Source organism: Erpetoichthys calabaricus, chromosome 3, assembly GCF_900747795.2.
Source record: "Erpetoichthys calabaricus chromosome 3, fErpCal1.3, whole genome shotgun sequence".
In the NCBI taxonomy this organism is placed as follows: Eukaryota; Metazoa; Chordata; class Cladistia; order Polypteriformes; family Polypteridae; genus Erpetoichthys; species Erpetoichthys calabaricus.
In genome coordinates this window covers 268,264,751-268,278,914 of record NC_041396.2, presented here as the reverse complement: position 1 = coordinate 268,278,914, position 14,164 = coordinate 268,264,751, and the positions used below count along the sequence as shown (strand labels likewise).

General features: G+C 37.1%; 1 non-coding gene across 1 annotated transcript; it reads left to right on the top strand.

The window, feature by feature from the left end:
- The first annotated feature begins 12,509 nt into the window (after positions 1-12,509).
- Positions 12,510-12,591, top strand: trnal-uag (transfer RNA leucine (anticodon UAG)). The gene has a single exon. It is a non-coding gene; the product is annotated as a tRNA-Leu (tRNA).
- The last annotated feature ends 1,573 nt before the right edge of the window (positions 12,592-14,164 follow it).

The window sequence follows — 14,164 nt, the reverse complement described above, 5'->3', positions numbered from 1 at the left end:
GCAGGTGTGTATAGACTTTTTATATCCACTGTACATCTTAGCAAGTTAGTGATGTGGTTAATAATGTATTAAGTAAAGAAAGAATCTCTGCTAATATTTTGGGCAAAGCTCTGCCAGAAGGTCAGATGGAGGAAGGCTGTGTAACAGGTTAAAGGAACAGCTGATTTTCAACAATAATCAAAACAGAAGTCAGTGCCCCCCTTACCCCCTCACCCCAGGGGCCACCTTATCTGTATGATCTAAAAATATCTTAAATATAATTATTCATATCAAATAATTTATCTTGAACGGCCAATGATGAAAAAGATGTAAACATTATACTATACAAGTTATTTCAATGTTTTGATTCCTAATCCTACAACACAGATTTCCTCCTTTATAACCAGATAACCAAGGAAAAGAACATCTTTGAGGTTTGACTGAATCTTCTGTTTTCCCATATGCACATTTAAAATATTTTTATTTGTGCATCTGTATCTGTGTGAATTTCTCTCAGGATGAAATGCTGCCTTCTAATCTTGTAGTACAGAATCAATTTGTATAATAGGCAAGCAGTTTGACTTACCAGGTTGTGCGACCAGAACTAATCATTTAACCTGCCTGAGCTCCAATAACAAATAAATAAACAAATAAATAAAAGAATCCATGTATGTAACAAAAGCTTACATGCATATCTAGGACTGATCACTGTTTTTGTAATGAAAATGATGATCTACTATAATCATAAAACAAGCAACATACCAAAGTGCTTGAGTTACTCCTCTCTCAGGTACATTTAAATATTTTACAACAGTGTGTGAATTTCAGAATTAAAGAGAGAAAAGACATCGTACTTCAGCTTCCATCAAAGTGCTTCTGTATAAGTGCCCATCCATCCATTGTCCAACCCACTATATCCTAACACAGGGTCACGGGGGTCTGCTGGAGCCAATTGCAGCCAGCACAGGGCGGGGCGGGGCAGGGCGCCAGCCCACCGCAGGATAAGTGCCCAAACATCCAAGAAAACCTTTGTTACAATGAAGTAGTTGGCTAATGGTCAATAAACACCTTAATTCAAAGAGCAAATTTTGCATTTTTGATAATGTGGCGAGAAGCACATCGTATAAATATAGATTACAACAATACTTTAATTGGAAGCCATGTTTTTATTTTGCAAAAATAAATACTTAAAAAATAAGTGACACTTACATGGGGCAGATGAATCTATAGTACAACGAATAAAACGAAAAAATAATTAGATGTCTGTAATAATCCATCCATTTTCCAACCCGCTGAATCCGAACACAGGGTCACGGGGGTCTGCTGGAGCCAGTCCCAGCCAACACAGTGCCCAAGGCAGGAACCAATCCCGGGCAGGGTGCCAACCCACGGTAGGACAATTTAGAATCGTCAAACCTGCATGTCTTTGGACTATGTAAGGAAACCAAGGCAGACATGGGGAGAACATGCAAACTCCACGCAGGGAGGTCCCATGAAGCGAACCCAGGTCTCCTTACCGCGAGGCAGCAGCGCTACTACTGCGCCACCGTGCCGCCTTCTGTAATAATCAGAAGGGTAAAATATGCCTAAAATGCAAAACTGTATTATCTTTCGTATCAACCTTCCACGTTTAATACAGTATTTATATATGTCTTAGTGTTTTTTTTTCATCTAACACAAAGATTACCCCATCAACAAATGATTCTAACTTACGAGACAAACTAAACATACTTATATACTTTAGTTACTGTTTTACTTTTGTATTTACTTTTTACGGCCCACATAAAAGAAATAAGATATTTAGTGGACCGATGGAAGACACACAATATTATTTAAGACACCTAATGCTATATAGTGACTTCTAATCATAATAAAAATATATATTTCTAGTCTGTAATATTGCATACTACTTTTCTAATATCAACCTTGGGTGATAAAGTTCTTGATAGTGGACCATGGCAATAGGATCAAGAAAAGCTGGAGCCAATACTCTTAGAGATTGTTAGAAAAACAACAGAGAGTACAGTTAATTGTCTTGTTCCTCTCTAGATATTTACAATTTGTTAAATAAGTGCAGTTTACATTATTACCTTTTTAAGGCACAATAATAGAGATTACTGTATTTACAGATTTGTCTGAAAAAGCTCCAAGAGGATTATACTTTGCATGTGCAAATGAAAGAGTCTTTCCGCCACTTCAGACACAACCACGCACTCAACACACACACAAGAAGTCCTCTTTGGATCTACGCTGACCACGGTCTCCACATCCCATACTGTGCTGCTGCTTCTGCTGCTCCTTCTGCACATGGCCGCCCCTGAGGCACGGCTCTGTTGTTAGAATGTTCTGAGTGCGGTACTGCATGGATGCCAGGACTGCTCTCTGGTCTTGGCATTCTTAACGCAACTTGAGTTGTTTTACCTTTAGGGGGGGTGGCAGACTTGCAAGGGTTGAGGCAGAAGATAATTCGATCCATGAGCTGCTCCAGATTCGGTAAAGTGGGCTCAGCTCTGGACCTCATGAAATGGTAAAATTGCAGCAGACATAGTTTGGAGCCATCCTTGAAGTTCTGCTGGCACACATCTTCTTTTTGGCCGTCATCTATTTAGAATTATAGTTAAAAGAAACAACAACTCGAAGATTAGATGTATATTTTATATGCTTTTCCCCAACCTATTCTACGATGCTGTATATTAGATAATAGGTATACAAGATCAATATAATAATTTTAAAGTTGGCTTATTACAATTGTGATTTTTTTCTCTTGACTATTTACGTGGTCTAGACTGAAACCAAACTTTAGCTTTGTACATCATCTAATTTGTTCGCCTACTCAACTGAACGAAAAACTGAATCAAATTTAAGATTTTACTCTGTTAAAACAATATTCTAGTTAAATAATTCAGTTGCTAAGAAATTCAAAGTTACTAATATATATGTTACAATTAAATATTATATAGCAAGCTCCAGTATCAACATAAAAGCTTTTCAAATTCAGACTAAGACCTTCTAGGTAATGCTACGGCTATAATTGTCACCGTTTTTCTGACTCTGCAGAATTAAAACTTAAATTATACGATTCTGATATTTGATATTTGCAGCTATTAAGACATTTTAAAAATCTTTTTCTGTGTGCATTTTCAACGAAAGATATGCAACAACTACATCATGTCCATGCATTTGAATACCTACCCACAGCGAACTGCGATTGCTTCTTGAGGAATGCCACTGTAGCTTTCAGTATCTCAGCTTTTTCCACCTTGGAACTTTGTCCATTGAACGTGTGGTCCAATAGAAGAATCTTCAGGCACTGTAAGCTCTGGTTAAAACGGTCCCTCCGGCGCCGTTCTCTCATAGTTTTCAGCATCTACACAGGGGAGGAACGAGAGGGAAAAAAAGAATGTTGTAAAACTAGTATACAATTCACACATGGTCTTTCGAATCAATTTATTACTTTTTAAAGGTAAACAATAATTGTTTGCAGCTATATAAACTTTACCGACATGCATCACATTTTTTTAGAAATACACATTAATGGACCCTGTCTCACAGCAACCGGGCAACCGACCCTGCAGTAGGTCACCACCCACCTTCCGTGCAAATTTACACAAGTTACATTAACGATCAGCTTCACATTGTGTCTGGACCGGCCGGGGCTGTTTGATGAAACTGGGGTTGGATTGTGAACACAGCATGATGAAAGCTTAACAGCTCTGCAGTTCGTTTTTATATCGTGCAGTGAAAAGTCAGTTTCCTTTACGTGACAAAAGCGGATCCGTTCCAAGCTATAGACATCACTGATACAGGTTTTCCAATTAACGGTTTATTGTGAAGTTAAGCTATATACTGACATTCCGGACACTCCACACCTTTAAGTAGTCTATATAACATGCTCACGTTTGTAAAACATTAATATCTATCTATCTATCTATCTATCTATCTATCTATCTATCTATCTATCTATCTATCTATCTATCTATCTATCTATCTATCTATCTATCTATGAATACTGTAAAATTACTTACATGAAAACTTAGTATTGCATCTAAGAACATAAATATAAAAAACACAACCAATCATACTATCAAAATAGGAACATACTTTCAAAATATAGGTAATTAATAAATATTCAGTAATTTACCTTATTCCTTTCAAGATCTTTCGTTGACGAGGTTCCAAATGAAGGTTTCATGATAAAGTCACAAGCTTCCTTTAGTCTTTAAAATATACACCAACTTCACCTTTTGAAAATCTTGCTGATGTATTCCTTAACCAAACAGTCTCAATGACCAAGCAGTTTTGAACTGAAGAAACTTGGGCATGAGTCTGAGTTTTTAAGGGAGAAGAAGGACAGGTGTGAAGACCACGTCTTCACACCTCTTGAGGTTCTTTTGAAATGCAGATTGCCTAGCGGTTTACTTACAGTTTCGAAGTCTGAATACAATGGCTTTCCAAGCACCCAGTCGTTATTTTTAAAATTTAGACTTGTCTTTTACTTCGTTTTTTTTAAAAAAAAAAACAAAACAAAAAAGTGAATCCGCTTCAATGCTGCTTTGCAAATTTTGTTTGAGATCTATGTAAATCATTACATTGAATAAAGCGATTCTTGTACTATCACTATTGCTATCGCCTATAGGTGCGTTTTCATATAATAATAATAATAATAATTAATACATGTAATGTGTATAGCTCATTTTCCCTTCTCAGTTTTATAATAGTCCATTTTACAGAAGTAAATGCAGAGATAAAGATCACATAAATAAATCAGGATACAAACTAATATCAACATTAAACACCAAATTAAATACATGAAAGGGAGGCAAAAAATAAACAAGAAACAAGTAACAGGGAAGAAAGTAAAGAAAGCCAGCAACAAATAATTCATTTTTTGTAAGCTTATTTAGATGCTACCGTCACCCACGACGATTAAGAACAATGAACAGGTTAAGACTGGATTTTGTTACCAGTTAAAGAGCCAAATGCTGGATGGTCATCGGACATATTGGCCTACTGTATGCATGAGGTTATGTTTAGGTTAGAATAGGTTTAGAAAGACGCGATATACAAATAGCAACTGTATAAAACGTAATTCGGATGATATCGTGGGAAATAGTAAGCTCTGCTTCTCCCACATTTCGTTCCATAAATTTGAATTTTATGATGTGTCGCGTGTCCGCTTAGAAGCACATCAAAGGGTCTCTCGCTCGTGCCTGTCACCTTACTGTTAACGTGAGAAACTTACGGTCTCTTTTAATTTGGCTTGAAAGCCACGAGTGCAAGAATTGCTTCAGGCTTGTGGTGATCGCAGTTCATTTAAACATTTAGTTTGGGATTCTTTTTCTTTTGGCGCATATTCCCAATGTCCTTTTATACGTGACAGATAGGTGTTTATTGAATATATCTCCAGATCGTACTGGATGAGACTGAGAAGACGAAACAGTGCACAGATTAACGTTTTATAATATTTAGTTCAATACGAAGCCCATCGTTTAATTCTCCGAATTAACTTTTCCTGCACAGTGTTGTGTAGATTCAGAATCAGTAGCAGTAGTGTTCACAAGGCAGGAACCAATCCCCAACAAAATTCAGTTCCATAGCAAGACAACACACAGACAATATACATTTACACCAGCTCATACTGGGCAGTTCAGACTTTCCAGCTGATCTTACATACAACTCTTTGGACCATACTGTATATGGACATCCCTGCACCTGAAGTAAATCCATGCCGAGGAAGGAAGATGTCTGCACACTCCAAGGTGGCCAGACTGGGAACTGAAATACTATGCATTTTTTAATTTGCTCCTCCAGGTCAGAGGTGGAGGAAGTTGGTGTCATTCTAAATGTGTATAAAAACTCATTGCATTAAATAGGACAATCACTCAGTAGCTTGGATGTTATACCCTCTTTGAACATTACAATTGTCAATGCATTTCCACTCTTTGGGTGATAAGACATATTTTGGAATCAGATTTGCTATTAAAAAAGTAATCTGTTGCTCTAAAGTACAACTGCGTTACTGTCTGTATCTATTTGCTACATCTCAAACAGATTACTTTCATATTCATTTTAAAGTTATTCACACACTCCAAGTGATTAAAAATGCTGCTGTAAACAAAAAGTCGCACACACTGTACACCCAACCTAATTCTTCCCAAAGTCAACCTCCTCTTTAAAACTCAATATCCTGTGTATAATATTTTATATCTTATAATGCAAAGTTTTCACAACTTCCCACTACTTCACTGCACGTTTTGTCAAACACTCAGGTAACCTTGTGACATCCCCTTTCAGAAATGTCTTTTTGAAGTATGTTGTGTTTGTAAAATTCTTTTAGTCCCAACATTTGCAGACAGATCATAGTTTCTTCAGTTGTTTTAATTGTTTTTTTTTATTATTATTTTCTGTTCCTTACTCAACCTGTGCAATAATTTCCTTTTGATGCATTAGGCAGAAACTAGCTAAACACAAACACTCTGGCAGTCATTAAACAAGTAAACAATTCCTTGTCTCTTAAAATCAGGATATGGCAAACATTGGTCCTTCCTGCCATGTAAAAAAGAATGCAGACTGATGGTGCTGCTGTAATAGTGCTGAGTGCATATATCATCTTTCTTGAAAACCTTTTTTTTTTTTGTCCTCAGGGCTATCTGACCTTACCTTTTGTCTTTGCTACTTATTATTTAATATTATTTTCTAATCTTATTTGTTTTTCACTTCATATGACTTCCTTTTTGTCATCTTGTAATGCACTTTGGGCTGCATTGCCTGCATGAAAATGTGCTATATAAATAAATTTTGTTGTTATTGATATAAATATATTCACATGCTTGAATGTGATAGAGGACATCGGAATATGACTACTAATCAGATGCAATGTCTCATGGCAGCAGTGTACTTATTTAAGAATGGGATTTCTCTGTAAGAAAATACTCCCTTCTATTAGGTAAGAAGATTTCTGGATGTTTCCTCTCCATTTAGCAGTGTTTCCCATATTATGTCCTGACAGAACTAAAAAGAGACTGCTTAATTTGGTCATAAAATCTGACCTATTATATATTTCAGACATATGGAGATACACTATTTCTAGTTTTCACAAAATTCTAGCCTTTGCAAACAAATGCGTTAGGTAGATATTGCATCTGAAGCAGTTTGAGCAAGTTCCAATTTAAACTCTTTGGAAATTTACAGAACAGCAACCAATGGTAATCCAAATAATGATAAGAAAATGGAGATGGATAGGGCATTCACTGAGAAAAGACTACTGAAGTATTACCAGGCAGACACTTGAATGGAACCCCCCGGGATCAAAGGAATAGAGAAAGCACCAAACAGCCTTGAAAATGCAGCAGCATACAGAAATTGAAAGACGCAGGACTAAGCTGGGAGGTAGCCAAATAAATTATGAAGGATCGAAAGAATTGGAAGATGGTAGTGAAGGCCCTGTGCTCCAACTAGGAACTAAAAGGAGGGAGAATCTGACTTTTGTTTCAATAAAAATTAAGTTATTGTATGATTTCTATATTTAATATACCAGTACTGAAATTGACTATTTGTGTTCCATTTATTATTTCTGCGCAATTTACAAAGGTTTTTCATTTTTATTCACAGAATTTGATTTTTTTCCCGAATTTTTTTGTTAAGACCATTGTCTTTTTTTCTTTCACATGGTTTCTGCCTTGTAACCAATGCTGCTAGGATAAATTTTATCCACCACTGGATTAAGTGGATTAAAAAAAGAGATTTCTTTCACTGTAAGTTATTAAAGTGGTCAGTTGGTGGTGAGCACACAGATGTATAGATGTGATGACCAGAAGTGAATTAACCACTGTACTTTAGGACATCCAATTTTTTGCACTGCTGTCTATGTTTTTTTTCTTTAATCTCATTCAAATTTTATTTAAAACCAGTTGCAGGAAAGATTTTGAGAAACACTGCTTTTGTGTAAATGTTCTTCATCTTCTTTTGACTGCTCCCTGTCCTCTGCATCTTGCTCTGTTAAATCCATCACCTACATATCCTCTCTAATCACATCCATAAAATTTCTCTTAGGCCTTCCTCTTTTCCTCTTGCCTGGCAGCTCTATCCTTAGCATCCTTTTCCAAATATACCCAGCATCTCTCCTCTGCACATGTCCAAACCAACACAATTTTGCCTGTCTGACTTTGTCTCCAAACCGTCCAACCTGAGCTGACCCTCGAATGCACTTGTTCCTAATCCTATCCATCCTCATCATACACAATGCAAATCCTAACATGTTTAACTCTACCACCTCCAGCTCAGTCTCCTGTTTTTTTGGTCAGTGCCACCATCTCCAACCCATATAACATAGCTGGTCTCACGACCATCCAGTAGACCTTCCCTTTCACTTTTCCTGATACATGTCTGTCACTCTTTTCCACTCATTCCACCCTACCTGCACTCTCTTTTTCACCTCTCTTCCAGAATCCCCATTACTCTGTTTTGTTATTCCCAAGTATTTAAACTCATCCACCTTCATCACTGCTACTCCCTGAATCCTCACCACTTCACTGACCTCCCTGTCACTTACACACATATATACTGTCTTGTTCCTACTGACCTTCATTCCTCTCCTCTCTAGAGCATATCTCCACCACTCCAAGGTCTCCTCAACCTGCTCCCTACTCTCACTACAGATCACAATGTCATCAGCAAACATCATAGTCCACTGGGAGTCCAGTCCAATCTAGTTTGTCAACCTGTCCATCACCATTACAAATAAGAAAGGGATCAGAGCCGATCTGTTCACCTTACGCCTTATCTCCTTGTACTCTTACCTACTTTCTACATCTCTCTGATTATCCCACTTCTTCCTCACCAGCCTTTTCCTCTGTATACTCTCCTGAATTTCCTCATTACACCACCAGGTTTCCTTTTCCTCCTTCCTCTGTCCAGATGTCACGCCAAGCAAACTTCTTTCTGTCACCCTTACTACTTTTGCTATAGTTTCTCAGCTGTCTGGTAACTATTCACTGACACCCAGTGCCTGTCTTACTTCTCCATGAACTCAACCCTGCAGTCTTCCTTTTTCAACTTCCACCATTTGATCCTTGGCTCTGCCCTCACTCTCCTCCTCTTCTTGATCTCCAACATCATCCAACAAACCACCATCTTATGCTGCCTAACTACACTTTCCCCTGCCACCACTTTGCAGTCTTCAAACTCCTTCAGATTGACGCTCCTGCATAGGATATGATGTACCTGTGGGAATCTTCTTCCACACTTGCACGTCACCCTGTGTTCTTCTCTCTTCTTAAAATGCATTTTCAGCACACCCCTGTCCATCCTTTTTTGCAAAAGACTCCATACCTACTCATCACCTCCTCATCTCTGTTCCCTTTACCAACATGTTCATTGAATTCTGTTCCAGTCACCACTCTCTGTAACTTGGGTACATTGTCTATCACTTCATCCAACTCACTCCAGTAATCTTCCTTCTCATCCATCACACACCCAACTTGCGGGGGCATATGCATTAACAACATTCATCAACACACCTTCAATTTCCAGGTTCATAATCATCACTCTGCCTGACACTCTTTTCACTTCCAAGACACTCTTGACATACTGTTCCTTCATAATAAACCCTACACAATTTCTCCTCCCATCCACACCATGATAGAACAATTTGAATCTTCCTCCGATCCACCTGGCCTTACTCCCATTCCCTGTAGTCTCTTGCACGCACAATACATCAACCTGCCTTCTGTCTATCACATCACCTAACTGTCTCTTTACCAGTCATACTGCCAACATTCAAAGTTCCATAGTTCCACTCTCTTAACCTTTCTCCTCTCCTCCTGTCTCTGGACATGCTCCCTCCTTTTCTTCTCCTTCTTCGGCAAATGGTGTCCCAATTGCAGACAGCACCCTGTCGGCTAACAGTACAGGTGGCGGCTGTTGTTAACCCTGGCCTCGACCGATCTGATATGGAAATGTATATTGTTGTCCACATATGGATCTGGCTAAATTTTACACTGGATCTCCAGTTACTGCTTTTGTTTAAATTAGTTTAACAATTTCCCACTATTATTTTATTATTTTAAAAAATGTAATTCTTAAATTAATAACTTAGGAAATAAAAAAAAACTCTAAGAAGTATGGAGTATATGTGAATGTACTCTACCTTACCAGTTAAATAAAACTATCAATGAGAATGAAATGACGGTGCAAAGCCAAATAAGTATAAAAATGGAGCTGTTAACTCATTCCAACTCATCAAATCTATAAATCTGTATATCTGATATTCCATTGTTGCTGTTACTGTATGTGCTTGTAGCATGGAGAGCAAAATGTCACTGAATACATGAAATCTCACAAGTCTATTATCCGCCATAAGCACAGCCTCTTTTATTGTACTTCACCCAGCATGGTTGATATAACCCAAAATCAGATTAGTATCCTTAATAGTTTATGTACAGGGTCTTTTTAGGGACAATGAACTTCTACCACCACCTCCAAGTCTCCCTCATACCTTGTGCATTCTAGCTAAACACCTTCACATTGCATTTTTTTAAAAATATTTTTATATGTGTGAGAGTATTGGTGTTCTATCTGCCAGTATAGTTGTCAGCTCCACTTAATCCTGGTATTGGATTATGTGGTTTAGAAAATTTACGGTTTGATGAAGTTTTACATTTCTATTTAATTGTAAACATCCCCATCCAAATAGTTTGATACTTTGTGTAATTTTCAAATTTAACTTTAGTCTAATCTAAACAATATCCATTAAGTTTCTAAATCAAATTTATCTGCAGCTCATTCCAGCAATATTTTGCGTTAAGTCTGCAAAATGAAGTGAAACTTAAAAAAATATTTTGAGAAAGGAACCATGTCTGGATGAAGTACCAGTCAGTAACTGGGCACACTCACACACACATTAATATATATTTTTAAAGACATTTGCTTTTGTACTGAATAATCCAGGATTCAACAATCAACCCCAACTACTTTTGCCAAAGTTCCTGATACAATTATCTGTTATTTTATGTCAATAAGCCTGTTCTGAACTTTAGTACACTCTTAAAAAGAAAGGTGCCAGAGCAGTTTTTTAGAGTGATGCTATAGGAGAATAATTTTTGGTTCCAAAAAGACCTATCCACATGAAGGTTACAGAGAGAACCTGTATTTATTTGGATCCATAGCAGGCTCCATACAATAAATAACCATGAATAGATGGTAAAGCCCATGCTGTCCAGGTTTTCTTAATCATAGTGTCTTGCAAGGTAGCCTATATTAAAAATTTCACTTTTCTTTTCCATATTAGGAACGTTTTCAAAGCAGAAAGAACCAAGTTAATATGCAAAGAATCCTTCCCAGAATGAAACTCCCTAATATCAGCAATTGAGGATTGTCACCATTACCCAAACTATGAAAAACAAGTGTTAATGTTTATGTATATTGATAGATTTCTTTGTCCAAATACAAGCTTAGTTTGTGCAATGTTGCTGAGCTCCTTTTTACATCCAAAAAGAAATGCAGCTAAAGCAGACTGGCAATTCGAAAGTGACCTTATTTGTCCGAGAATGAATGTACCACATGGCGTCCCGTCCGAGGTTGGTTCCTGCATTATGCATTATGCTGAACTCCCTCCTCTCTACCCACACTCTTAGAAATACTGGTTCTAAAATGGCACTTTACTAGGTTGTGTGGTTCGTAGAAGAACCATCGCTTGATAATGAACCATTTCTTTCTGTAAAGTGCTCTTTGCATAAAAAAATGGCCCTTTGTGCTTTGGAATGGTTCCTAGTATGTGGACAAAACGGAACTCTTTTTTGTGTAGTTGGCACACAGATTAAGATGTTAACAAATCGAGAAAACCCGAACTTAGCCTGTATCATCAGCACGAGTCATTTTAAATTCGGGAACCCATTGGTATATCTCAGATCTGTTTTCATCAATTCATGGCTATTTATGAAACCTGTTACGGATCTAAATAAATAAAGGGTTATTTCTGAAACTACTTTGGTACCTTTATTTTTAAGAGTGTAGTAGATGTGTATTAAAATAACAAATGGTGTGTACAATTTTGTTTACAGAATCTGGTACAATCTAATAAATCATTTCGCTGAATCGGGAAGCTTACGCTTTTTTTTTTAAAGAGTAAAAAGGCCAGTTTTAGTTATTAAGTGAGCTAATGGATTGAATGGAGCCCTGTCGTTATAAATATTTATTGATAAGTTACAAAGCTTAAACTACTGAGTTAGCGTCTAACATTTACAAATTATTCGGTCGACCCAAGTTCAGGATGAGGCGGTTATTTGTCCTCACTATAAAAGTCATTAACGGGTACCGTAACTTGAACGGTATACAGACAGAACTTAATGTTAGTTTTCTAATCAATTACATATGCATATATTGGATTTAGTGTGTTCGAGAATGAAATATTTATATTTTAAGACTGAAATAAAAACAACAACAGAAACAAGTTATATTAAAAATCATAACAATACCCCGGTGGATGCTTCTTACATTATTCAAAAGAGTTACAAAAAATTGAGGTGCTGTGTGGTAGCATGGCCGAGCGGTCTAAGGCGCTGGATTTAGGCTCCAGTCTCTTCGGAGGCGTGGGTTCGAATCCCACTGCTGCCAAGCAACTCGTTTATTGCGTCTACACAAAGTGAATATCTGTAAATGTAGCTGTTTGTGATAAGAGAAATTTTGAAGGCGTCTTGTCGCGATTACCAAATGATAGTTACCCAAATTTAAATATGTTGCGTTTTTTTCCGACGTCATAATGATTTAAGCTACGCGTGTAAAAACCGGACGTGACGTCCATATCACGTGATTAAATTTTTGTCAGCCTGGAAGCTGTGCGTTTCACTCTGTTGAAATATTCTCAGGGATTTATTTAGTAAAAACTGTCAAGCAAAATGCAGTGTTATGTAACGTATGCTGATGTTTTATCACTCCCCGGCTCTGCAAAGTATAGTCAATCTTAAAATAATTACATTAACTTCCTCATTATTTTTGGAATTTATCGATGTGAAAATAAATAATCCAGCGCTTCGAAATACTGCTGCACAATATAGGCCTATTAACATAAAACTGGAAAAAGTCGCCTACGGAGCCGACTTGTTCGAAAAAGCTACGTTAACTAAAGATGTAATGTTTTAAACGGTGTATTTGTATTTGTGTCTCTAAACTTGACCAGTATTTCCGAAAGTAAATATTCTACGTTTTACTTGCATGTAATTCTGCCCGGCCCAATACAGCTTTAGTTATCATATGCGCTGGCATACTTGGCTTACTCCCATATGTATATTTAAGGGGCACTGTAAAGAGTTAAATAACGTTGTCCACTTTTACTGTTCCGCGTTTTGGAGAAGAGAGAGGCTCCTACGTTGTGAAAGATTTTGTACAGTGTGAAATTGCAAGTGTGTGTACGAGTCAAATTCACGGGAGAACAAATGGCACACTCCCATAGCTGGAGGGCTTGAATCATTATGTGACAAAATAGGCACTTAGCTAGTCGGGTAAGTAGGAAACTTCAGCCTAGTACCATTTTAAGAAAGTTTACATTTCCAGTCCTTTATTTTTGTGAATTGTTAAAAAAATGATCAAGATAATTTTGTGGAGTTGTGTACTTGATGGGATTTTACTAATTAATGAAATATATCGTTTATTGTTTAGGTATATTTGAGCAGTCACTTGAGAAGGACTGGGGTCTAGAAAGTCATAAGAAAAGTTGTAATTAATTGAACCCTAATAATGCTAATTAACAATGAGTGAAGTAAACACCAGAGCAAACACCATTGAATGCTGAAAGGCATGATGTCAGAAAATTAAAATCTTGCTTTCCTGGATTTTATTGGAATACTGCAAATGTCTATTACATGCCAATTATTTCATTTTTTTTATGTTGGGTTTTGAGATTTTCATCAACATTATTTCCATTCTGTCCTGGTTATTTATTTTGTTATTTGCTAGCGATCATGCCAGTGAATATGGAAATAAAGTAGCTGCAGTCTTTCATCTCTCAGTGTCATTTGTCCTGGTGTCTACTCCACTTGTCATTAGCTGTCAGTAGTCAGTTATAATTAAGGGAGAAAACAAAAAACAGTGAATTAATATGAAAATGAAAAAAGGGAGTTATGAATTTGAAACTGGTGAAAACCCAAATATTTCTACATTGCTTGGACTTTACTAGTGAGGTCTGTGGGCT